Here is a 20,226-nt window from a genome sequence, read left to right on the forward strand (position 1 = left end):
GCACCTAGGCTAGCCTAGACTCTATACTCACATAGTCCCTCTAAACTACTAAAGCGAAGGAAAGTACGTTCTAGGTCTTCAAAACTCAAGTCAGGTGGAACGTCATCAAAAGATAGAACATCATCTGCTACTCCTCTGCACGATCAGACTTTTCCACAGGACGTCTCTCTGGTACCTCATGAAGTAGCCACACAATAGAAATCTCGTACACAGGATTTAGGTTAAAGTGCGCATACGAACGGGGTGCAGACGTTGGCTGGTCTCACAGTATATACATATAATCAGAGAACGATATTCACCCTAGACTCAGAAGACTATCTAGAGCAGAATCCTCTTCTTGCGAACGGTCATCAGCGAACTATGGTAAGGTACTCTTACTTCCATCTGAAGGGGGAAGGGATGGAGAAGGGGTAAGAACTGGGGAGTTCTTAGTAGGGCCGGGGTTATTAGTTACGTTCATTTATTTGGGGTCGATTAGTAGACCAATAACATAATATAGCGAAGCAGTAAACAGAAGATAAAGATAGAAAGAAAAAGTAGAGACAACAGAAAGCATAACACAAACAAAAGAATACAAGAAAATAAAGCACAGAAATAGCATACGAGCAGACAAACATTAAGAAGTAGATCACACACAGAAAGGAATGCAACAGAGAATGATGCGCAGACAAGAATGATGCATGTCTAGCCCTAGCGCAGGCCATGAGCTCATGTGTCGGTTGGCTGCCCGCAATCCTGACATTTATCCGGTCACGAGTAATCCCGATTTCCCGAATACGATTTTCCGTTCCTAAATAAATGCACATATAATAATAGCCGCTCATTTGAGACAGCCTCTGCTTACTGCAGGAAAATATATATATACTCTGCTCTGCTATGGGGAAGCGGAAAATAGCTGTAGGTAACTTAGTTTCCCTACAGAAGCTCTGGGTTGCATTAAGCAACTAATATATATTAAATATAGCTCTGGGTTGCATCAAGCAACTAATATATATATATAAATATAGCTCTGGGTTGCATCAAGCAACTAATATATATATATATAAATATAGCTCTGGGTTGCATTAAGCAACTAATATATATATATAAATATAGCTCTGGGTTGCATTAAGCAACTAATATATATATATATATATATATATATATATATATATATATATATATCTTTATATTATATTACTCTTCTCTTTATATCTCTTTACTCTGTTCTGGTTTCTCTTTTCTCTGTATCTCTTTACTCTGTTTTAATTACTCTGTTCTCTGTATCTCTTTTCTCTTCTCTAATTACTCTTTTCATCTGTATCTATATTACTCTTTTTCTCTTTATCTCTTTACTTCACTCTGGTTACTCTATTTTCTGTGTTTCTCTACTCTACTCTGATTTCTCTGCTTAACGTATGTATTTAAAGTTTATGTTAATTTCGGTATGAATAGTTCGCCTGTCCCAAGTATAGGTTCATTAAGTCTATACTGAAACAGTTTAACTTTTCATATAATACCTAACCCTAGTCGCAACTCAAGGACTAACTATGTTGCCCTAGTTCGTTCACTAATTTCTGTTTGTTTTTCTGTTATTAAAACCTTACAGACTTTTCTTTAGTTTTTATCTTTTCTTCAACCTTTTATCTTTCTTTTATCTTTGCCTCACTAATATGTTCTTACCACTCCCTAAGTTTTTTATGAAGGTAATTATGAGATTCTGCGCTTAAAGTTGTCTTTCTAAAGTTTTTACAGAAAACTGCCTTTTCCGCATTATTTTATTATTTTTATTAAAATATTATTTTTAATTAAATATTATTATTTAATATTTTATTATTTTTTATTATTTTATTATTAAATTTTCGAAAATCAACTTTACTTTAACCTTTAACCTTTAAAATTCACTTTTTACCACCCGTAACTTTTAATATTTCTACTTTTACTACCCTAACTTTTTGAAATTACAAAATAACCCCCCAAACACCAAAATATTTACTTCCTTGCCCTTTTATGGATCAAAAAGGTGTTCTTCATTGTTCTTCACCACACTCAAAGTGTTCTTCGTGTTCTTCATAAATTCTTCAGATTCTTTCTCTGTTTTTACCCGTTTTTCAATCTTTTCAGCAACCGATTTTTACCAAAATTCAAAATAAATTCCCAGCCACTAAAACCCCATCTTTTCTACATGATTTTAACACAAATTGAACCCCAATTCAGGGCCTAGGGTTTCGTTTTCCAGCTGCTCCAAGAACATGAACTTTAAAGCTTAAATTTCATCAAATTTCATCAAAATTTCACCAAATTTTCACCAAGAATCAATCATATATGCAACCAATTTTTAGCACAGCCAAATCATACAACATTCACACAACTCAAACACAAATAATCAAGATTAATTTCGTGACACCCTACCTGGTTTTGCTGCTCCTAATTCGGTTAAACTTTCAGGTGGTCCTTAAGCACTTTTTCCTCCTAAATCACATCAAGAACAACTTTAAATCCAAAAACTCTCAACTGACCAAATCTCACTCAGTATGTTAGGAAGAGATATCTCACCTTATACTTGCTGGAAATTCACGTTTCTTGGCCCTCAAGTCAAGTTAAGCATGATTCCTAAGGAAGAACATCAAGAAAACACATGTTTTGCATGGTTTTCCTTGAAAACCGAATTGAAATGTGAGGGAGACAGCCATCTCACCTTATTTCCATCCTTGATAAGTTAAATGGTTATGTAGAGGAAGAAGAGAGGATCATTTTGGTGAAATCGGAGTTTTGGTTTGAGTTTTAGTTCAGAAGAAATCAAGCTTTGAAGATTAAGTGTTCATGAAAGTTTCTCTCTTTTCTCTCTTGTTATTTTCGGCCAAAATGATGAAATGAGACAGCCTTGGAGGTCTTGGGGGGGTAAGGTGAGTTGTGATTGGTTGGCTTGGAGGTGGATTAAAATAATATTAAAATATCTCTGGTGTACGACCACTAAAACTAGGTGTACCGGAACACTCGTAAAAACATCTCTAAAAATTATTTTCTGAGCTACTAGCATAAATGACACTAGTAACATATTTATTATGAGAATAGAACATGTATAATGAGGCCTTAGCATTGCTAAATTCATCAGAGAGTGCTGGTGCTAAGCTGCACCAGTAAACCGTAAACTCGGTTAAATCGATTTTCTGTTTTTAACAAAAACAGACCAGGTAACCTTATAATATCATTCAAGCATTTTATAATACTAATATAATGATAATATTATACTATTATCTCTCTCCTCTCATGAATCGAGTCCGGTTCATCAAACAGAGACTATTTACGAAAATTAGAATCAAAACTGCCAACCGATACGGTTCAAAAACTAGGTTCTTCGTGATTGCATTATCGAGCTTGCCTCAAAGGAGGTTCTAGCTTAAGGATGACATAATGATAATGAGGATTAAGATGCTTGATGATATAGCAGAGGTGTTCCCTTTACTGATCTTTCGGAAAAATCCGTACTTTTAGAAAAGATCTCATGTACTCGAAAATCAGGGTTGTTACTATGGGTGACCTTCTGGGAAGTCCTGGTGTTGCACCTTTTTTTTTTAACGTCGTGCTTACCCTCGTTCTTTAAACAACGCTATCTTGAATACTTTAGCTAAAGCAAGAATCAATGACCTGATTTTCGGCACGCTCGCACGGGCCCCGCAGGGATTCGCAGCTCGACTTACCCTACGTCGCGAGAGATGCTTATGATAATTATGTGCGAATACTTTAATAGGTGCGATCATACCAGCACTAATGTACTGGATCCCATCAGAACTTCGCAGTTAAGCGTGCTTGGGCGAGAGTAGTACTAGGATGGGTGACCTCTTGGGAAGTTCTCGTGCTGCACCTCTCTCTCTCTCTCTTTTTTTTTTATTACGTCATGCTTACCCTCGTTCCTTAAATGACGCTATCTTGAATAGTTTAGCTAAAGCGAGCCTCAATGACCTAATTTTCGGCAAGCTCGCCTGGGCCCGTAGGGATTACAGCTCGACTTACCTTACGTCGCAAGACATGCTTATGATAATTGTGTGTGCATACTTTAACAGGTGCTATCATACCAGCACTAATGCACCGAATCCCATCAGAACTCCGCAGTTAAGCTTGCTTGCGCGAGAGTAGTACTAGGATGGGTGACCTCCTGGGAAGTCCTCGTGTTGCACCTTTTTTTTTTTTACGTCGTTCTTACCTTCGTTCTTTAAAAGACTCTATCTTGAATAGTTTAGCTAAAGCAGGCGTCAATTACCTGATTTTCGGCAAGCTCGCACGGGCCCCGCAAGGATTTGCAGCTCGACTTACCCTACATCGCGAGACATGCTTATGATAATTGTGTGCGCATACTTTAACAGGTGCGATCATACCAGCACTAATGCACCGGATCCCATCAGAACTCCGCAGTTAAGCGTGCTTGGGCGAGAGTAGTACTAGGATGGGTGACCTCTTGGGAAGTCCTCGTATTGCACCTTTTTCTTTTTTATTTTTTTATTTTTTTTTATGTCGTGCTTACTCTCGTTCTTTAAACGACGCTATCTTGAATAGTTTAGCTAAAGCGAGCCTCAATGACCTGATTTTCGGCAATCTCGCACGGGCGCCGCAGGGATTCGCAGCTCGACTTACCCTACGTCGCAAGACATGCTTATGACAATTATTTTCGCATACTTTGATAGGTGCAATTATACCAACACTAATGCACCGGATCCCATCAGAACTCCGCAGTTAAGCGTGCTTGGGCGAGAGTAGTACTAGGATGGGTGACCTCCTGGGAAGTCCTCGTGTTGCACCTCTTATTTTTTTTTATTTTATTTACGTCGTGCTTACCCTCGTTCTTTAAACGACGCTATCTTGAATAGTTTAGCTAAAGCGAGCCTCAATTACCTGATTTTCGGCAAGCTCGCACGGTCCCCGTTGGGATTCGCAGCTCGACTTACCCTACGTCGCGAGACATGCTTATGATAATTGTGTGCGCATACTTTAACAGGTGCGATCATACCAGCGCTAACTCACCGGATCCCATCAGAACTCCGTAGTTAAGCGTGCTTGGGCGAGAGTAGTACTAGGATAGGTGACGGAAGTCCTCGTGTTGCACCTTTTTTTTTTTACGTCGTTCTTACCCTCGTTCTTTAAACGACGCTATCTTGAATAGTTTAGCTAAAGCGAGCCTCAATTACCTGATTTTCGGCAAGCTCGCACGGGCCCCGTAGGGATTCGCAGCTCGACTTACCCTATGTCGCGAGACATACTTATGATAATTGTGTGCGCATACTTTAACAGGTGTGATCATACCAGCACTAATGCACCGGATCCCATCAGAACTCCGCAGTTAAGCGTGCTTGGGCGAGAGTAGTACTAGGATGGGTGATCTCCTGGGAAGTCCTCGTGTTGCACCTTTTTTTTTCTTTTTTTTATGTCGTGCTTACCCTCGTTCTTTAAACGATGCTATCTTGAATAGTTTAGCTAAAGCGAGCCTCAATTACCTGATTTTCGGCAAGCTCGCACGGGCCCGCATGGATTCGCAGCTCGACTTACCCTACGTCGCGAGAGATGCTTATGATAATTTTTTGCGCATACTTTAATAGGTGCGATCCTACCAGCACTAATGCACCGGATCCCATCAGAACCCCGCAGTTAAGCGTGTTTGGGCGAGAGTAGTACTAGGATGTGTGACCTCCTGGGATGTCCTCGTGTTGCACCTTTTTTTTTTACGTCGTGCTTACCCTCGTTCTTTAAACGACGTTATCTTGAACACCTTAGCTAAAGCGATCCTCAATTACCTGATATTCGACAAGCTCGCACGGGCCCCGCATGGATTCGCAGCTCGACTTACCCTACGTCACGAGAGATGCTTATGATAATTATGTGCGCATACTTTAATAGGTGCGATCATACCAGCACTAATGCACCGGATCCCATCAGAACCTCGCAGTTAAGCGTGTTTGGGCGAGAGTAGTACTAGGATGTGTGACCTCCTGGGATGTCCTCGTGTTGCACCTTTTTTTTTACGTCGTGCTTACCCTCGTTCTTTAAACGACGTTATCTTGAACACCTTAGCTAAAGCGATCCTCAATTACCTGATATTCGGCAAGCTCGCACGGGGCCCGCATGGATTCGCAGCTCGACTTACCCTACATCGCGAGACATGCTTACGATAATTGTGTGCGCATACTTTAATAGGTGGGATCATACCAGCACCAATGCACTGGATCTCATCAGAACTCCGCAGTTAAGCGTGCTTGGGTGAGAGTAGTACTAGGATGGGTGACCTCCTGGGAAGTCCTTGTGTTGCACCTTTTTTTTTTTACGTCGTGCTTACCCTCGTTCTTTAAACGACGCTATCTTGAATAGTTTAGCTAAAGCGAGCCTCAATTACCTGATTTTCAGTAAGCTTGCACGGGACCCGCAGGGATTCGCAGCTCGACTTACCCTACGTCGCGAGAGATGCATATGATAATTAAGTGCGCATACTTTAATAGGTGCGATCATACCAGCACTAATGCACCGGATCCCATTAGAACTCCGATGTTAAGCATGCTTGGGCAAGAGTAGTACTAGGATGGGTGACCTCCTGGGAAGTCCTCGTGTTGACCCTTTTTTTTTTACGTCGTGCTTACCCTCGTTCTTTAAACGACGCTATCTTGAATAGTTTAGCTAAAGCGAGCCTCAATTACCTGATTTTCGGCAAGCTCGCACGGGCCCCGCAGGGATTCGCAGCTCGACTTACCCTACGTCGCGAGACATGCATATGATAATTATGTGCGCATATTTTAATAGGTGCTATCATACCAGCACTAATGCACCGGATCCCATCAGAACTCCGCAGTTAAGCGTGCTTGGGCGAGAGTAGTACTAGGATGGGTGACCTCCTGGGAAGTCCTCGTGTTGCACCTCTTTTTTTTTTTTTTTTTTTTTTTTTTTTTTTTTTTTTACGTCGTGCTTACCCTCGTTCTTTAAACGGCGCAATCTTGCATAGTTTAGCTAAAGCGAGTCTCAATGACCTGATTTTAGGCAAGCTCCCACGGGACCCGCAGGGATTCGCAGCTCGACTTACCCTACGTCGCGAGACATGCATATGATAATTATGTGCTCATATTTTAATAGGTGCGATCATACCAGCACTAATCCACCGGATCCCATCAGAACTCCGCAGTTAAACGTGCTTGGGCGAGAGTAGTACTAGGATCGGTGACCTCCTGGGAAGTCCTCGTGTTGCACCTCTTTTTTTTTTTTTTTTTTTTTTTTTTTTTTTTTTTTTTTTTTTTTACGTCGTGCTTACCCTCGTTCTTTAAACGGCGCTATCTTGAATAGTTTAGCTAAAGCGAGTCTCAATGACCTGATATTAGGCAAGCTCCCACGGGCCCCGCAGGGATTCGCAGCTCGACTTACCCTACGTCGCGAGACATGCATATGATAATTATGTGCGCATATTTTAATAGGTGTGATCATACCAGCACTAATGCACCAGATCCCATAAGAACTCTGCAGTTAAGCGTGCTTGGGCGAGAGTAGTACTAGGATGGGTGACTTCCTGGGAAGTCCTCGAGTTGCAACACTTTTTTTTTTTTTTTTTTTTTTTTTTTTACGTCGTGCTTACCCTCGTTCTTTAAACGGCGCAATCTTGCATAGTTTAGCTAAAGCGAGTCTCAATGACCTGATTTTAGGCAAGCTCCCACGGGCCCCGCAGGGATTCGCAGCTCGACTTACCCTACGTCGCGAGACATGCATATGATAATTATGTGCGCATATTTTAATAGGTGCGATCATACCAGCACTAATCCACCGGATCCCATCAGAACTCCGCAGTTAAGCGTGCTTGGGGGAGAGTAGTACTAGGATGGGTGACCTCCTGGGAAGTCCTCGTGTTGCACCTCTTTTTTTTTTTTTTTTTTACGTCGTTCTTACCCTCGTTCTTTAAACGGCGCTATCTTGAATAGTTTAGCTAAAGCGAGTCTCAATGACCTGATTTTAGGCAAGCTCGCACGGGCCCCGCAGGGATTCGCAGCTCGACTTACCCTACGTCACGAGACATGCATGTGATAATTAGGTGCGCATATTTTAATAGGTGTGATCATACCAGCACTAATGCACCGGATCCCATAAGAACTCAGCAGTTAAGCGTGCTTAGGCGAGAGTAGTACTAGGATGGGTGACCTCCTGGGAAGTCCTCGTGTTGCACCTCTCTTTTTTTTTTTTTTTTTTTTTTTTTTTTTTTTTTTTTTTTTTTTACGTCGTTCTTACCCTCGTTCTTTAAACGACGCTATCTTGAATAGTTTAGCTAAAGCGAGCCTCAATTACCTGATTTTCGGCAAGCTCGCACGGGCCCCGTAGGGATTCGTAGCTCGACTTACCCAACGTCGCGAGACATACTTATGATAATTGTGTGCGCATACTTTAACAGGTGTGATCATACCAGCACTAATGCACCGGATCCCATCAGAACTCCGCAGTTAAGCGTGCTTGGGCGAGAGTAGTACTAGGATGGGTGATCTCCTGGGAAGTCCTCGAGTTGCACCTTTTTTTTTCTTTTTTTTATGTCGTGCTTACCCTCGTTCTTTAAACGATGCTATCTTGAATAGTTTAGCTAAAGCGAGCCTCAATTACCTGATTTTCGGCAAGCTCGCACGGGCCCGCATGGATTCGCAGCTCGACTTACCCTACGTCGCGAGAGATGCTTATGATAATTTTGTGCGCATACTTTAATAGGTGCGATCATACCAGCACTAATGCACCGGATCCCATCAGAACCCCGCAGTTAAGCGTGTTTGGGCGAGAGTAGTACTAGGATGTGTGCCCTCCTGGGATGTCCTCGTGTTGCACCTTTTTTTTTTACGTCGTGCTTACCCTCGTTCTTTAAACGACGTTATCTTGAACACCTTAGCTAAAGCGATCCTCAATTACCTGATATTCGACAAGCTCGCACGGGCCCCGCATGGATTCGCAGCTCGACTTACCCTATGTCACGAGAGATGCTTATGATAATTATGTGCGCATACTTTAATAGGTGCGATCATACCAGCACTAATGTACCGGATCCCATCAGAACCTCGCAGTTAAGCGTGCTTGGGTGAGAGTAGTACTAGGATGGGTGACCTCCTGGGAAGTCCTTGTGTTGCACCTTTTTTTTTTTACCTCGTGCTTACCCTCGTTCTTTAAACGACGCTATCTTGAATAGTTTAGCTAAAGCGAGCCTCAATTACCTGATTTTCAGTAAGCTTGCACGGGACCCGCAGGGATTCGCAGCTCGACTTACCCTACGTCGCGAGAGATGCTTACGATAATTATGTGCGCATACTTTAATAGGTGCGATCATACCAGCACTAATGCACCGGATCCCATTAGAACTCCGAAGTTAAGCATGCTTGGGCAAGAGTAGTACTAGGATGGGTGACCTCCTGGGAAGTCCTCGTGTTGACCCTTTTTTTTTTACGTCGTGCTTACCCTCGTTCTTTACACGACGCTATCTTGAATAGTTTAGCTAAAGCGAGCCTCAATTACCTGATTTTCAGTAAGCTCACACGGGACCCGTAGGGATTCGCAGCTCGACTTACCCTACGTCGCGAGAGATGCTTATGATAATTATGTGCGCATACTTTAATAGGTGCGATCATACCAGCACTAATGCACCGGATCCCATCAGAACTCCGAAGTTAAGCGTGCTTGGGCAAGAGTAGTACTAGGATGGGTGACCTCCTGGGAAGTCCTCGTGTTGACCCTTTTTTTTTCTTTTTTTTTACGCCATTCTTACCCTCGTTCTTTAAACGACGCTATCTTGAGTAGTTTAGCTAAAGCGAGCCTCAATTACCTGATTTTCGGCAAGTTCGCACGGGCCACGCAGGGATTCGTTGCTCGACTTACCCTACGTCGCGAGAGATGCTTATGATAATTATGTGCGCATACTTTAATAGGTGCGATTATACCAGCACTAATGCACCGGATGCCATCAGAACTCCGCAGTTAAGCGTGCTTGGGCGAGAGTAGTACTAGGATGGGTGACCTCCTAGGAAGTCCTCATGTTGCACCTTTTTGTTTAACGTCGTGCTTACCCTCGTTCTTTAAACGACGCTATCTTGAATAGTTTAGCTAAAGCGAGCCTCAATGACCGGATTTTCGGCAAGCTCGCATGAGCCCCGCAGGGATTCGCAGCTCGACTTACCCTACGTCGCAAGACATCCTTATGATAATTTTGTGCGCATACTTTAATAGGTGCGATCATACCAGCACTAATGCACCGGATCCTATCAGAACTCCGCAGTTAAGCGTGCTTGGGCGAGAGTAGTACTAGGATGGATGACCTCCTGGGAAGTCCTTGTGTTGCATCTTTTTTTTTTTTTTCGTCGTGCTTACCCTCGTTCTTTAAACGACGCTATCTTGAATAATTTAGCTAAAGCGAGCCTCAATGACCTGATTTTCGGCAAGCTCACATGGGCCCCGCAGGGATTCGCAGCTCGACTTACCCTACGTCGCGAGATATGCTTATGATAATTATGTGCGCATACTTTAATAGGTGAGATCATACCAACACTAATGCAACGGATCCCATCAGAACTCTGCAGTTAAGGGTGCTTGGGCGAGAGTAGTACTAGGATGGGTGACCTCCTGCGAAGTCCTCGTGTTGCACCTTTTTTTTTCTTTTTTTTTACGTCGTGCTTACCCTCGTTCTTTAAACGACGCTATCTTGAATAGTTTAGCTAAAGCGAGCCTCAATTACCTGATTTTCGGCAAGCTAGCACGAGCCACGCAGGGATTCGTAGCTCGACTTACCCTACGTCGCGAGACATGCTTATGATAATTATGTGCGCATACTTTAATAGGTGCGATTATACCAGCACTAATGCACCGGATCCAATCAGAACTCCGCAGTTAAGCGTGCTTGGGCGAGAGTAGTACTAGGATGGGTGACCTCCTTGAAAGTCCTCGTGTTGCACCCTTTTTTTTTAACGTCGTTCTTACCCTCGTTCTTTAAACGATGCTATCTTGAATAGTTTAGCTAAAGCGAGCCTCAATGACCAGATTTTCGGCAAGTTCGCATGGGCCCCGCAGGGATTCGCAGCTCGACTTACCCTACGTCGCAAGACATGCTTATGATAATTGTGTGCGCATACTTTAATAGGTGCGATCATACCAGCACTAATGCACCGGATCCTATCAGAACTCCGCAGTTAACCGTGCTTGGGCGCGAGTAGTACTAGGATGGGTGACCTCCTAGGAAGTCCTCGTGTTGCACCTTTTTTTTTTTACGTCGTGCTTACCCTAGTTCTTTAAACGACGCTATCTTGAAGAGTTTAGCTAAAGCAAGCCTCAATGACCTGATTTTCGGCAAGCTCGCACGGGCCCCGCAGGGATTTGCAGCTCAACTTACCCTACGTCGCGAGAGATGCTTATGATAATTATGTGCGCATACTTTAATAGGTGCGATCATACCAGCACTAATGTACCGGATCCCATCAGAACTTCGCAGTTAAGCGTGCTTGGGCGAGAGTAGTACTAGGATGGGTGGCCTCTTGGGAAGTTCTCGTGCTGCACCTCTCTCTTTTTTTTTTTTTTTTTTTTTTTTTTTTTTTTTTTTTTTTTTTTTTTTTTTTTTTTACGTCGTGCTTACCCTCGTTCCTTAAACGACGCTATCTTGAATAGTTTAGCTAATGCGAGCCTCAATGACCTGATTATCGGCAAGCTCGCCCGTGCCCGCAGGGATTCGCAGCTCGACTTACCCTACGTCGCGAGACATGCTTATGATAATTGTGTGCGCATACTTTAACAGGTGCGATCATACCAGCACTAATGCACCGGATCCCATCAGAACTCCGCAGCTAAGCGTGCTTGGGCGAGAGTAGGTCTAGGATGGGTGACCTCCTGTGAAGTCCACGTGTTGCACCTCTTTTTTTTACGTCGTTCTTACCCTCGTTCTTTAAACGACGCTATCTTGAATAGTTTAGCTAAAGCGAGCCTCAATTACCTAATTTTCGGCAAGCTCGCACGGGCCCCGCAGGGATTCGCAGCTCGACTTACCCTACGTCGCGAGAGATGCTAATGATAATTATGTGCGCATACTTTAATTGGTGCGATCATACCAGCACAAATGCACCGGATCCCATCAGAACTCCGCAGTTATGCGTGCTTGGGCGAGAGTAGTACTACAATGGGTGACCTCCTGCGAAGTCCTCGTGTTGCACCTCTTATTTTTTTTTTTTACGTCGTGCTTACCCTCGTACTTTAAACGACGCTATCTTGAATAGTTTAGCTAAAGCGAGCCTCAATGACCTGATTTTCGGCAAGCTCGCACGGGCCACGCAGGGATTCGCAGCTTAACTTATCCTACGTCGCGGGACATGCTTATGATAATTGTGTGCGCATACTTTAACAGGTGCGATCATTCCAGCACTAATGCACCGGGTCCCATTAGAACTCCGCAGCTAAGCGTGCTTGGGCGAGAGTAGTACTAGGATGGGTGACCTCCTGGGAATTCCTCGTGTTGCACCTTTTTTTTACGTCGTGCTTGCCCTCGTTCTTTGAACGACGCTATCTTGAATAGTTTAGCTAAAACGAGCCTCAATGACCTGATTTTCGGCAATCTCGCACGGGCCTCGCAGGGATTCGCAGCTCGACTTACCCTATGTCGCGAGACATGCTTATGATAATTATGTGTGCATACTTTAATAGGTGCGATCATTCCAGCACTAACGCACCGGATCCCATCAGAACTCCGCAGTTAAGCGTGCTTGGGCGGTAGTAGTACTAGGATGGGTGACCTCCTGCGAAGTCCTCGTGTTGCACCTCTTATTTTTTTTTTATTTTTTTACGTCGTGCTTACCCTCGTTCTTTAAACGACGCTATCTTGAATAGTTTAGCTAAAGCGAGCCTCAATTACCTGATTTTTGGCAAGCTCGCACGGGCCCAGCAGGGATTCGAAGCTCGACTTTCCCTACGTCGCGAGACATGCTTATGATAATCATGTGCGCATACTTTAATAGGTGCGATCATACCAGCACTAATGCACTGGATCCCATCAGAACTCCGCAGTTAAGCGTGCTTGGGCGAGAGTAGTACTGGGATGGGTGACCTCCTGGGAAGTCCTCGTGTTGCACCTTTTTTTTTTTTACGTCGTGCTTACCCACGTTCTTTAAACGACGCTATCTTGAATAGTTTAGCTAAAGCGAGCCTCAATGACCTGATTTTCGGCAATCTCGCACGGGCCTCGCAGGGATTCGCAGCTCGACTTACCCTACGTCGCGAGACATGCTTATGATAATTATGTGCGCATACTTTAATAGGTGCGATCATTCCAGCACTAATGCACCGGATCCCATTAGAACTCCGCAGTTAAGCGTGCATGGGCGAGAGTAGTACTAGGATCGGTGACCTCCTGGGAAGTCCTCGTGTTGCACCTCTTTTTTTTTTTTTTTACGTCGTGCTAACCCTCGTTTTTTAAACGAGGCTATCTTGAATAGTTTAGCTAAAGCGAGCCTTAATTACCTGATTTTTGGCAAGCTCGCACGGGCCCGCAGGGATTCGCAGCTCGACTTAACCTACGTCGCGAGACATGCTTATGATAATTATGTGCGCATACTTTAATAGGTGCGATCATACCAGCACTACGGCACCGGATCCCATCAGAACTCCGCAGTTAAGCGTGCTTGGGCGAGAGTAGTACTAGGATCGGTGACCTCCTCGGAGGTCCTCGTATTGCACCTCTTTTTTTTTTTTTTACGTCGTGCTTACCCTCGTTTTTTAAACGACGCTATCTTGAATAGTTTAGCTAAAGTGAGCCTCAATTACCTGATTTTCGGCAAGCTCGCATGGGCCCCGCATGGATTCACAGCTCGACTTACCCTACGTCGCGAGACATGCTTATGATAATTGTGTGCGCATACTTTAACAGGTGCGATCATACCAGCACTAACTCACCGGATCCCATCAGAACTCCGTAGTTAAGCATGCTTGGGCGAGAGTAGTACTAGGATAGGTGACGGAAGTCTTCGTGTTGCACCTTTTTTTTACATCGTGCTTACCCTCATTCTTTAAACGTCGCTATCTTGAATAGTTTAGCTAATGCGAGCCTCAATTACCTTATTTTCGGCAAGCTCGCACGGGCCCGCAGGGATTCGCAGCTCGACTTACCCTACGTCGCGAGACATGCTTATGATAATTGTCTACGCATACTTTAACAGGTGCGATCATAGCAGCACTAATGCACCGGATCCCATCAGAACTACGTAGTTAAGCGTGCTTGGGCGAGAGTAGTACTAGGATGGGTGACCTGGGAAGTCCTCGTGTTGCACCTTTTTTTTTTCTTTTTTTTAACGTCGTGCTTACCCTCGTTCCTTAAGCGACGCTATCTTGAATAGTTTAGCTAAAGCGAGCCTCAATGACCTGATTTTCGGCAAGCTCGCACGAGCCCCGCAGGTATTCGCAGCTCGACTTACCCTACGTCGCGAGACATGCTTATCCTAATTGTGTGGGCATACTTTAATAGGTGCGATCATACAAGTACTTATGCATCGGATCCCATCAGAACTCTGCAGTTAAGCGTGCTTGGGCGAGAGTAGTACTATGATGGGTGACCTTCTGGGAAGTCCTGGTGTTGCACCTTTATTTTTTAACGTCGTGCTTACCCTCGTTATTTAAACGACCCTATCTTGAACAGTTTAGCTAAAGCGAGCCTCAATGACCTAATTTTCCGCAAGCTCGCACGTGCCCCACAGGGATTCGCAGCTCGACTTACCCTACGTCGCGAGACATGCTTATGATAATTATGTGCGCATACTTTAATAGGTGCGATCATACCATCACTAATTCACCGGATACCATCAGAACTCCGCAGTTAAGCGTGCTTGGGCTAGAGTAGTACTAGGATGGGTGACCTCCTAGGAAGTCCTCGTGTTGAACCTTTTTTTTTTACGTCGTGCTTACCCTCGTTCTTTAAACGACGCTATCTTGAATAGTTTAGCGAAAGCGAGCCTCAATTACCTGATTTTCGGCAAGCTCGCACGGACCACGCAGGGATTCGCAGCTCGACTTACCCGACGTCGCGAGACATGCTTATTATAATTATGTGCGTATACTTTAATAGGTGCGATTATACCAGCATTAATGCACCGGATCCCGTCAGAACTCCGCAGTTAAGCGTGCTTGGGCGAGAGTAGTACTAGTATGGGTGACCTCCTAGGAAGTCCTCGTGTCGCACCTTTTTTTTTAACACCCTGCTTACCCTCGTTCTTTAAACGACGCTATCTTGAATAGTTTAGCTAAAGCGAGCCTCAATGACCAGATTTTCGGCAAGCTCGCATGGGCCCCGCAGGGATTCGCAGCTCGACTTACCCTACGTCGCAAGACATGCTTATGATAATTGTGTGCGCATACTTTAATAGGTGCGATCATACCAGCACTAATTCACCGGATACCATCAGAACTCCGCAGTTAAGCGTGCTTGGGCTAGAGTAGTACTAGGATGGGTGACCTCCTTGGAAGTCCTCGTGTTGAACCTTTTTTTTTTACGTCGTGCTTACCCTCGTTCTTTAAACGACGCTATCTTGAATAGTTTAGCTAAAGCGAGCCTCAATGACCTGATTTTCGGCAAACTCACAGGGGCCCCACAGTGATTCGCAGCTCGACTTACCCTATGTCGCGAGACATGCTTATGATAATTATGTGCACATACTTTAATAGGTGCGATTATACCAGCACTAATGCACCGGATCCCATCAGAACTCCACAGTTAAGCGTACTTGGGCGAGAGTAGTACTAGGATGGGTGACCTCCTAGGAAGTCCTCGTGTTGCACCTATTTTTTTAACGTCGTGCTTACCCTCGTTCTTTAAACGACGCTATCTTGAATAGTTTAGCTAAAGCGAGCCTCAATGACCGGATTTTCGGCAAGCTCGCATGGGCCCCGCAGCGATTCGCAGCTCGACTTACCCTACGTCGCAAGACATGCTTTTGATAATTGTGTGCGCATACTTTAAAAGGTGCGATCATACCAGCACTAATTAACCGGATACCATCAGAACTTCGCAGTTAAACGTGCTTGGGCTAGAGTAGTACTAGGATGGGTGACCTCCTTGGAAGTCCTCGTGTTGAACATTTTTTTTTACGTCGTGCTTATCCTCGTTCTTTAAACGACGCTATCTTGAATAGTTTAGCTAAAGCGAGCCTCAATCACCTGAGTTTCGGCAAGTTCGCACGAGCCCTGCAGGGATTCGCAGCTCGACTTACCCTACGTCGCGAGACATGCTTATCATAATTGTGTGCGCATACTTTAATAGGTGCGATCATACCAGCACTAATGCACCGGATCCCAGCAGAACTCTGCAGTTAAGCGTGCTTGGGCGAGAGTAGTACTAGGATGGGTGACCTTCTGGGAAGCCCTGGTGTTGGACCTTTTTTTTTAACGTCGTGCTTACCCTCGTTCTTTAAAAGACGCTATCTTGAAAAGTTTAGCTAAAGCGAGCCTCAATGACCTGATTTTTGGCAAGCTCGCACGTGCCCTGCAGGGATTCGCAGCTCGACTTACCCTACGTCGCGAGACATGCTTATGATAATTGTGTGCGCATACTTTAATAGGTGTGATCATACCATCACTAATGCACCGGATCCCATCAGAACTTTGCAGTTAAGTGTGCTTGGTAGAGAGTAGTACTACGATGGGTGACCTCCTGGGAAGTCCTCGTGTTGCACCTCTTTTTTTTTTCACGTCGTACTTACCCGCGTTCTTTAAACGACCCTATCTTGAATAGTTTAGCTAAAGCGAGCCTCAATGACCTGATTTTCAGAAAGCTCGCACGGGCCCTCCAGGGATTTGCAGCTCGACTTACCCTACGTCGCAAGACATGCTTATGAAAATTGTGTGCGCATACTTTAATAGGTGGATCATACCAGCACTAATGCACCAGATCCTATTAGAACTCCACAGTTAAGCGTGCTTGGGCGAGAGTAGTACTAGGATGGGTGACCTCCTGGGAAGTCCTGGTGTTGCATCTTTTTTTTACGTCGTGCTTACCCTCGTTCTTTAAACGATGCTATCTTGAATAGTTTAGCTAAAGCGAGCCTCAATGACCTGATTTTTGGCAAGCTCACACGGGCCCCGTGATGTGTGGAAAACGATCCAACACAAAACTCACCGGCAAGTGTACCGGGTCGCATCAAGTAATAATAACTCACATGAGTGAGGTCGATCCCACCGGGATTGAAGGATTGAGCAATTTTAGTTTAGTGGTTGATTTAGTCAAGCGAATCAAGTGTTGGTTGAGAGGTTTGTAATTGACAGAAGTTAAATTGCTTGAAATGTAAAGGGAGAGGGGTAATTGCTGTAAATTAAAGAGCAAAGGAAGTAAAAGTGTTGAATCTTAGAGTGCAAGTAATATAAATTGCAGAAACTTAAATTGCAAGAAATGTAAATGACTGAATCTTAAAGTGTAAGAAATGTAAATTGCTTGAATTATAAAAGGAATTGGGAATTGGGATTGCAGAATTTAAACGAGAACAAGTGAATTGCAATAAACAGAAGAGTAAAGGAGTAATTGAATTGAATTAGATCTAAACAGAAAAGTAAAAATTCTTGAAAAAAAAAACAGAAAGTGAGCAATGCTTAATTTACAGCAATTTAAAAGTGGTTGAAGATCTCAGGAGTGGAAGAGACTAGATAACAAGTCTAGATCTCAAATCCTTCCTGGATCCAACAAGAACAATTGCAAAAGAAATAAAGGAAATTAAATTGCAGAAGAGTAGAAGACTGAAGTAGTAAATAGAAACTGAAATTCAATTATGCAGAAGATTAAAACAAGATCTCAAGGTGAGATTGAAACAGAAGTTCTTCAATTCTTCACCCAAGATCCAAAGCAAGAAAAGTAAAGAGTGCTCAAGCAAGAACAAGGAAGAAGAGAGATCAATTCTCCTTCCCAATTCTCTAAGATCTCAATTCAAAAGTAAAAGCTCAAAATGAAAAATGAAAGCTAAAAGAAAAATTCAAAGTAAAGTCTAGAGGTCCTAACTAAATCAAACTAGCTTCTATTTATACACTTTCTATTCTTAGATTTTAGAATTTGGATGGGCTTTCAAATTTGGTGAAGAAATGAATTAAATTGGATTTTGGTGAATTTTGGCCCAAGTGCACCTCCCAGGGGCAAGCTCAGTTGGAAAACCAAACTGAGCGCCCAACTTGCCATGCTTCTTCAATTTTTGGTGCGCCAGCCTCCCTTGGACATGTTGCGTGACACTAGAGCTCAGTTGGAATTTTGAACTGAGGTCTCCATGTCCTGGCCGTGTCATGGGGTGCACAAGGCTCCTTGGTGTGTAATAAACCACTATTTTATGGTTTATCTTGTGCTCAATTGAGTGGTTTTTATCTACTCTTTACCCACTTATTCATACTATTCGCATGGTTTTACATTTGCCTTCCTAATTATGTGCTTTGATTGAAAACATGCTTCTTTGATCTTATATTTGCTTATTATTAATCCTCTCTTATCACCATTAGATGCCTTGATATGTGTGTTAAGTGATTTCAGAGATTATAGGGCAGGAATGGTTTAGAGGATAGAAAGGAAGCATGCAAAAGTGGAAGGAATACAAGAAGTTGGAGAAATTGCTAAGCTGTCCAGCCTGACCTCTCTACACTCAAACGGCTATAACTTTAGCTACAGAGGTCCAAACGATACGGTTCCCATTGCGTTAGAAAGCTAACGACCGGGGCTTCGATTTGATATATAATATGATATAGTTTCCCTGACGCTAGGCGACGCGACCGCGTGATCCATGCGGCCGCGTCGCAATGACGGAAATCCAGCGTGGCAAAATTCGAACCCAGAGAATTCTGGACTGTTTTTGACCCAGTTTGCGGCCCAGAAAACACAGATTAGAGGCAATAAAATGGGAAAATGCATTCATTCAAAGGAGGCTCTCATAATTCATAATTTTAGGAGTAGATGTAGTTTTTAGAGAGAGAGGTTCTCTCCTTTCTCTTAGGATTAGGATTTAGGATTTCTCTTAGTTTTAGGAGTGACTCTCAATCCCAGGTTCAACGTTCTTTTACTTTATATTTATCTCTTACGTTCAGATACTTTAATGCTTATATTAGTTATGTTGCCTATTTGGCTTATGCTACATTCATGTTATGATTTTCTTAATTAATATTATTTGAGGTATTTCAGATTTAAGATCGCTTTGCTTTTAATTTAATTTAGATATTTTCTTCCTTTTGGCTTTGGTTAGGTAATTGGTAACACTTGAGTTGTCAAACTCAGGAGTGGTTGAAATTGGCAGATTTTGCTTTAGCTAGAATTGCTCTAACACTAGTCTCTCCACAGGAGTTGACTAGGACTTGAGAATCAAGCTAATTAGTCCACTTGACTTAACTAAGTGGGATTGAAATCCAATTCTCATCACATCTGATAAGGATAACAAGGATAGGATTTCTGGTTCTCATATCTTGCCAAAAGCTTATTTTTCAGTTATTTATTTATTTTTATTGCTTTAAAAATATACCTGTGCCCATTGCCCAAACTCCAAATTCCCCCAATTTACAAACTCATAACCAATAATAAGAACATACCTCCCTGCAATTCCTTGAGAAGATGACTCGAGGTTTAAATACTCGATTATCAATTTTAAAAGGGGTTTGTTACTTGTGACAACCAAAATGTTTGTATGAAAGGACTTTTGAAGGTTTAGAAACTATACTTGCAACGAGGATTTATCCGCAAATTTCTAGACCACGCAAAAGTTCTCTCATCAAAATGGCACCGTTGCCGGGGAATTGCAAACGTGTGCCTTATTATTGGTTATTGTAAATATTTTTCTTTTACTTGTTTATTTGTTTTTATTTTTGTTTTTATTTTCGCTTTTCCATAAATTAAGAGGTTATTTATTTTTATTTAGTTATTAAAAAATTTTTTTTTCAGATTTTTATTTTTAAAATTTTTATCTTATCTTATCTTATTTCAAAAAAAAATTTCAAATTCAAATTTTAAATAACTTTTTAATTTCAATTTGTTTTTATTTTTGTTTTTAAATTTTTATTAGTTACTATGAATTCTCACCCCTCTCGCTTCAAGTTTGATTCCAATGTTGTTGTTAGGAATGGAAACTATAATGAAAATATGCATCAAAGTTGGAAGAATCAAAGATGGGAGGAGCCACAAGGATTTAATCAACCCTCATGGCAACAACCACCTCCAATGGACCATCAACAACCATTCTGTGATGCATATCAAGGCAATGGCTATGGTGAGCACTCTTTTAATTATCA

At 42.9% G+C, this 20,226-nt stretch overlaps 20 non-coding genes and 24 pseudogenes across 20 annotated transcripts; all 44 read left to right on the forward strand.

The window, feature by feature from the left end:
* The first annotated feature begins 3,728 nt into the window (after positions 1–3,728).
* LOC148561112 (5S ribosomal RNA) lies at positions 3,729–3,847 on the forward strand. The gene has a single exon (XR_015891529.1). It is a non-coding gene; the product is annotated as a 5S ribosomal RNA (ribosomal RNA).
* A 194-nt stretch (positions 3,848–4,041) lies between these two features.
* On the forward strand, positions 4,042–4,160 carry LOC148561113 (5S ribosomal RNA; annotated as a pseudogene).
* A 181-nt stretch (positions 4,161–4,341) lies between these two features.
* On the forward strand, positions 4,342–4,460 carry LOC148561114 (5S ribosomal RNA). The gene has a single exon (XR_015888660.1). It is a non-coding gene; the product is annotated as a 5S ribosomal RNA (ribosomal RNA).
* A 199-nt stretch (positions 4,461–4,659) lies between these two features.
* LOC148561115 (5S ribosomal RNA) lies at positions 4,660–4,778 on the forward strand. Its single transcript, XR_015890547.1, has one exon. It is a non-coding gene; the product is annotated as a 5S ribosomal RNA (ribosomal RNA).
* A 192-nt stretch (positions 4,779–4,970) lies between these two features.
* Positions 4,971–5,083, forward strand: LOC148561116 (5S ribosomal RNA; annotated as a pseudogene).
* Positions 5,084–5,263: 180 nt separating this feature from the next.
* On the forward strand, positions 5,264–5,382 carry LOC148561117 (5S ribosomal RNA). Its single transcript, XR_015889961.1, has one exon. It is a non-coding gene; the product is annotated as a 5S ribosomal RNA (ribosomal RNA).
* A 186-nt stretch (positions 5,383–5,568) lies between these two features.
* Positions 5,569–5,687, forward strand: LOC148561118 (5S ribosomal RNA; annotated as a pseudogene).
* Positions 5,688–5,866: 179 nt separating this feature from the next.
* On the forward strand, positions 5,867–5,985 carry LOC148561119 (5S ribosomal RNA; annotated as a pseudogene).
* Positions 5,986–6,163: 178 nt separating this feature from the next.
* LOC148561120 (5S ribosomal RNA) lies at positions 6,164–6,282 on the forward strand (annotated as a pseudogene).
* A 180-nt stretch (positions 6,283–6,462) lies between these two features.
* LOC148561121 (5S ribosomal RNA) lies at positions 6,463–6,581 on the forward strand (annotated as a pseudogene).
* A 179-nt stretch (positions 6,582–6,760) lies between these two features.
* Positions 6,761–6,879, forward strand: LOC148561122 (5S ribosomal RNA). Its single transcript, XR_015889813.1, has one exon. It is a non-coding gene; the product is annotated as a 5S ribosomal RNA (ribosomal RNA).
* A 208-nt stretch (positions 6,880–7,087) lies between these two features.
* Positions 7,088–7,206, forward strand: LOC148561123 (5S ribosomal RNA). The gene has a single exon (XR_015891149.1). It is a non-coding gene; the product is annotated as a 5S ribosomal RNA (ribosomal RNA).
* Positions 7,207–7,422: 216 nt separating this feature from the next.
* On the forward strand, positions 7,423–7,541 carry LOC148561124 (5S ribosomal RNA; annotated as a pseudogene).
* A 199-nt stretch (positions 7,542–7,740) lies between these two features.
* On the forward strand, positions 7,741–7,859 carry LOC148561125 (5S ribosomal RNA). Its single transcript, XR_015890460.1, has one exon. It is a non-coding gene; the product is annotated as a 5S ribosomal RNA (ribosomal RNA).
* Positions 7,860–8,048: 189 nt separating this feature from the next.
* Positions 8,049–8,167, forward strand: LOC148561126 (5S ribosomal RNA). Its single transcript, XR_015891644.1, has one exon. It is a non-coding gene; the product is annotated as a 5S ribosomal RNA (ribosomal RNA).
* A 217-nt stretch (positions 8,168–8,384) lies between these two features.
* LOC148561127 (5S ribosomal RNA) lies at positions 8,385–8,503 on the forward strand. Its single transcript, XR_015890807.1, has one exon. It is a non-coding gene; the product is annotated as a 5S ribosomal RNA (ribosomal RNA).
* A 186-nt stretch (positions 8,504–8,689) lies between these two features.
* LOC148561128 (5S ribosomal RNA) lies at positions 8,690–8,808 on the forward strand (annotated as a pseudogene).
* Positions 8,809–8,987: 179 nt separating this feature from the next.
* LOC148561129 (5S ribosomal RNA) lies at positions 8,988–9,106 on the forward strand (annotated as a pseudogene).
* A 180-nt stretch (positions 9,107–9,286) lies between these two features.
* Positions 9,287–9,405, forward strand: LOC148561130 (5S ribosomal RNA; annotated as a pseudogene).
* Positions 9,406–9,584: 179 nt separating this feature from the next.
* LOC148561131 (5S ribosomal RNA) lies at positions 9,585–9,703 on the forward strand. The gene has a single exon (XR_015891723.1). It is a non-coding gene; the product is annotated as a 5S ribosomal RNA (ribosomal RNA).
* A 188-nt stretch (positions 9,704–9,891) lies between these two features.
* Positions 9,892–10,010, forward strand: LOC148561132 (5S ribosomal RNA; annotated as a pseudogene).
* A 179-nt stretch (positions 10,011–10,189) lies between these two features.
* Positions 10,190–10,308, forward strand: LOC148561133 (5S ribosomal RNA). The gene has a single exon (XR_015891406.1). It is a non-coding gene; the product is annotated as a 5S ribosomal RNA (ribosomal RNA).
* A 182-nt stretch (positions 10,309–10,490) lies between these two features.
* On the forward strand, positions 10,491–10,609 carry LOC148561134 (5S ribosomal RNA; annotated as a pseudogene).
* Positions 10,610–10,797: 188 nt separating this feature from the next.
* On the forward strand, positions 10,798–10,916 carry LOC148561135 (5S ribosomal RNA; annotated as a pseudogene).
* Positions 10,917–11,096: 180 nt separating this feature from the next.
* Positions 11,097–11,215, forward strand: LOC148561136 (5S ribosomal RNA). Its single transcript, XR_015891531.1, has one exon. It is a non-coding gene; the product is annotated as a 5S ribosomal RNA (ribosomal RNA).
* A 180-nt stretch (positions 11,216–11,395) lies between these two features.
* On the forward strand, positions 11,396–11,514 carry LOC148561137 (5S ribosomal RNA). Its single transcript, XR_015891459.1, has one exon. It is a non-coding gene; the product is annotated as a 5S ribosomal RNA (ribosomal RNA).
* A 230-nt stretch (positions 11,515–11,744) lies between these two features.
* Positions 11,745–11,863, forward strand: LOC148561138 (5S ribosomal RNA). The gene has a single exon (XR_015891651.1). It is a non-coding gene; the product is annotated as a 5S ribosomal RNA (ribosomal RNA).
* Positions 11,864–12,042: 179 nt separating this feature from the next.
* LOC148561139 (5S ribosomal RNA) lies at positions 12,043–12,161 on the forward strand. Its single transcript, XR_015891740.1, has one exon. It is a non-coding gene; the product is annotated as a 5S ribosomal RNA (ribosomal RNA).
* A 186-nt stretch (positions 12,162–12,347) lies between these two features.
* Positions 12,348–12,466, forward strand: LOC148561140 (5S ribosomal RNA). The gene has a single exon (XR_015890738.1). It is a non-coding gene; the product is annotated as a 5S ribosomal RNA (ribosomal RNA).
* Positions 12,467–12,643: 177 nt separating this feature from the next.
* Positions 12,644–12,762, forward strand: LOC148561141 (5S ribosomal RNA). Its single transcript, XR_015891343.1, has one exon. It is a non-coding gene; the product is annotated as a 5S ribosomal RNA (ribosomal RNA).
* A 192-nt stretch (positions 12,763–12,954) lies between these two features.
* LOC148561142 (5S ribosomal RNA) lies at positions 12,955–13,073 on the forward strand. Its single transcript, XR_015889431.1, has one exon. It is a non-coding gene; the product is annotated as a 5S ribosomal RNA (ribosomal RNA).
* A 181-nt stretch (positions 13,074–13,254) lies between these two features.
* LOC148561143 (5S ribosomal RNA) lies at positions 13,255–13,373 on the forward strand. The gene has a single exon (XR_015891627.1). It is a non-coding gene; the product is annotated as a 5S ribosomal RNA (ribosomal RNA).
* Positions 13,374–13,558: 185 nt separating this feature from the next.
* Positions 13,559–13,677, forward strand: LOC148561144 (5S ribosomal RNA; annotated as a pseudogene).
* A 185-nt stretch (positions 13,678–13,862) lies between these two features.
* LOC148561145 (5S ribosomal RNA) lies at positions 13,863–13,975 on the forward strand (annotated as a pseudogene).
* Positions 13,976–14,151: 176 nt separating this feature from the next.
* LOC148561146 (5S ribosomal RNA) lies at positions 14,152–14,267 on the forward strand (annotated as a pseudogene).
* A 189-nt stretch (positions 14,268–14,456) lies between these two features.
* LOC148561147 (5S ribosomal RNA) lies at positions 14,457–14,575 on the forward strand (annotated as a pseudogene).
* Positions 14,576–14,755: 180 nt separating this feature from the next.
* On the forward strand, positions 14,756–14,874 carry LOC148561148 (5S ribosomal RNA; annotated as a pseudogene).
* Positions 14,875–15,053: 179 nt separating this feature from the next.
* On the forward strand, positions 15,054–15,172 carry LOC148561149 (5S ribosomal RNA). The gene has a single exon (XR_015891105.1). It is a non-coding gene; the product is annotated as a 5S ribosomal RNA (ribosomal RNA).
* Positions 15,173–15,351: 179 nt separating this feature from the next.
* Positions 15,352–15,470, forward strand: LOC148561150 (5S ribosomal RNA; annotated as a pseudogene).
* A 179-nt stretch (positions 15,471–15,649) lies between these two features.
* Positions 15,650–15,768, forward strand: LOC148561151 (5S ribosomal RNA; annotated as a pseudogene).
* A 179-nt stretch (positions 15,769–15,947) lies between these two features.
* Positions 15,948–16,066, forward strand: LOC148561152 (5S ribosomal RNA; annotated as a pseudogene).
* A 178-nt stretch (positions 16,067–16,244) lies between these two features.
* On the forward strand, positions 16,245–16,363 carry LOC148561153 (5S ribosomal RNA; annotated as a pseudogene).
* A 179-nt stretch (positions 16,364–16,542) lies between these two features.
* Positions 16,543–16,661, forward strand: LOC148561154 (5S ribosomal RNA; annotated as a pseudogene).
* A 182-nt stretch (positions 16,662–16,843) lies between these two features.
* LOC148561155 (5S ribosomal RNA) lies at positions 16,844–16,961 on the forward strand (annotated as a pseudogene).
* The last annotated feature ends 3,265 nt before the right edge of the window (positions 16,962–20,226 follow it).

Source organism: Arachis ipaensis, chromosome B6, assembly GCF_059453495.1.
Source record: "Arachis ipaensis isolate K30076 ecotype BB chromosome B6, ASM5945349v1, whole genome shotgun sequence".
Taxonomy (NCBI): Eukaryota; Viridiplantae; Streptophyta; class Magnoliopsida; order Fabales; family Fabaceae; genus Arachis; species Arachis ipaensis.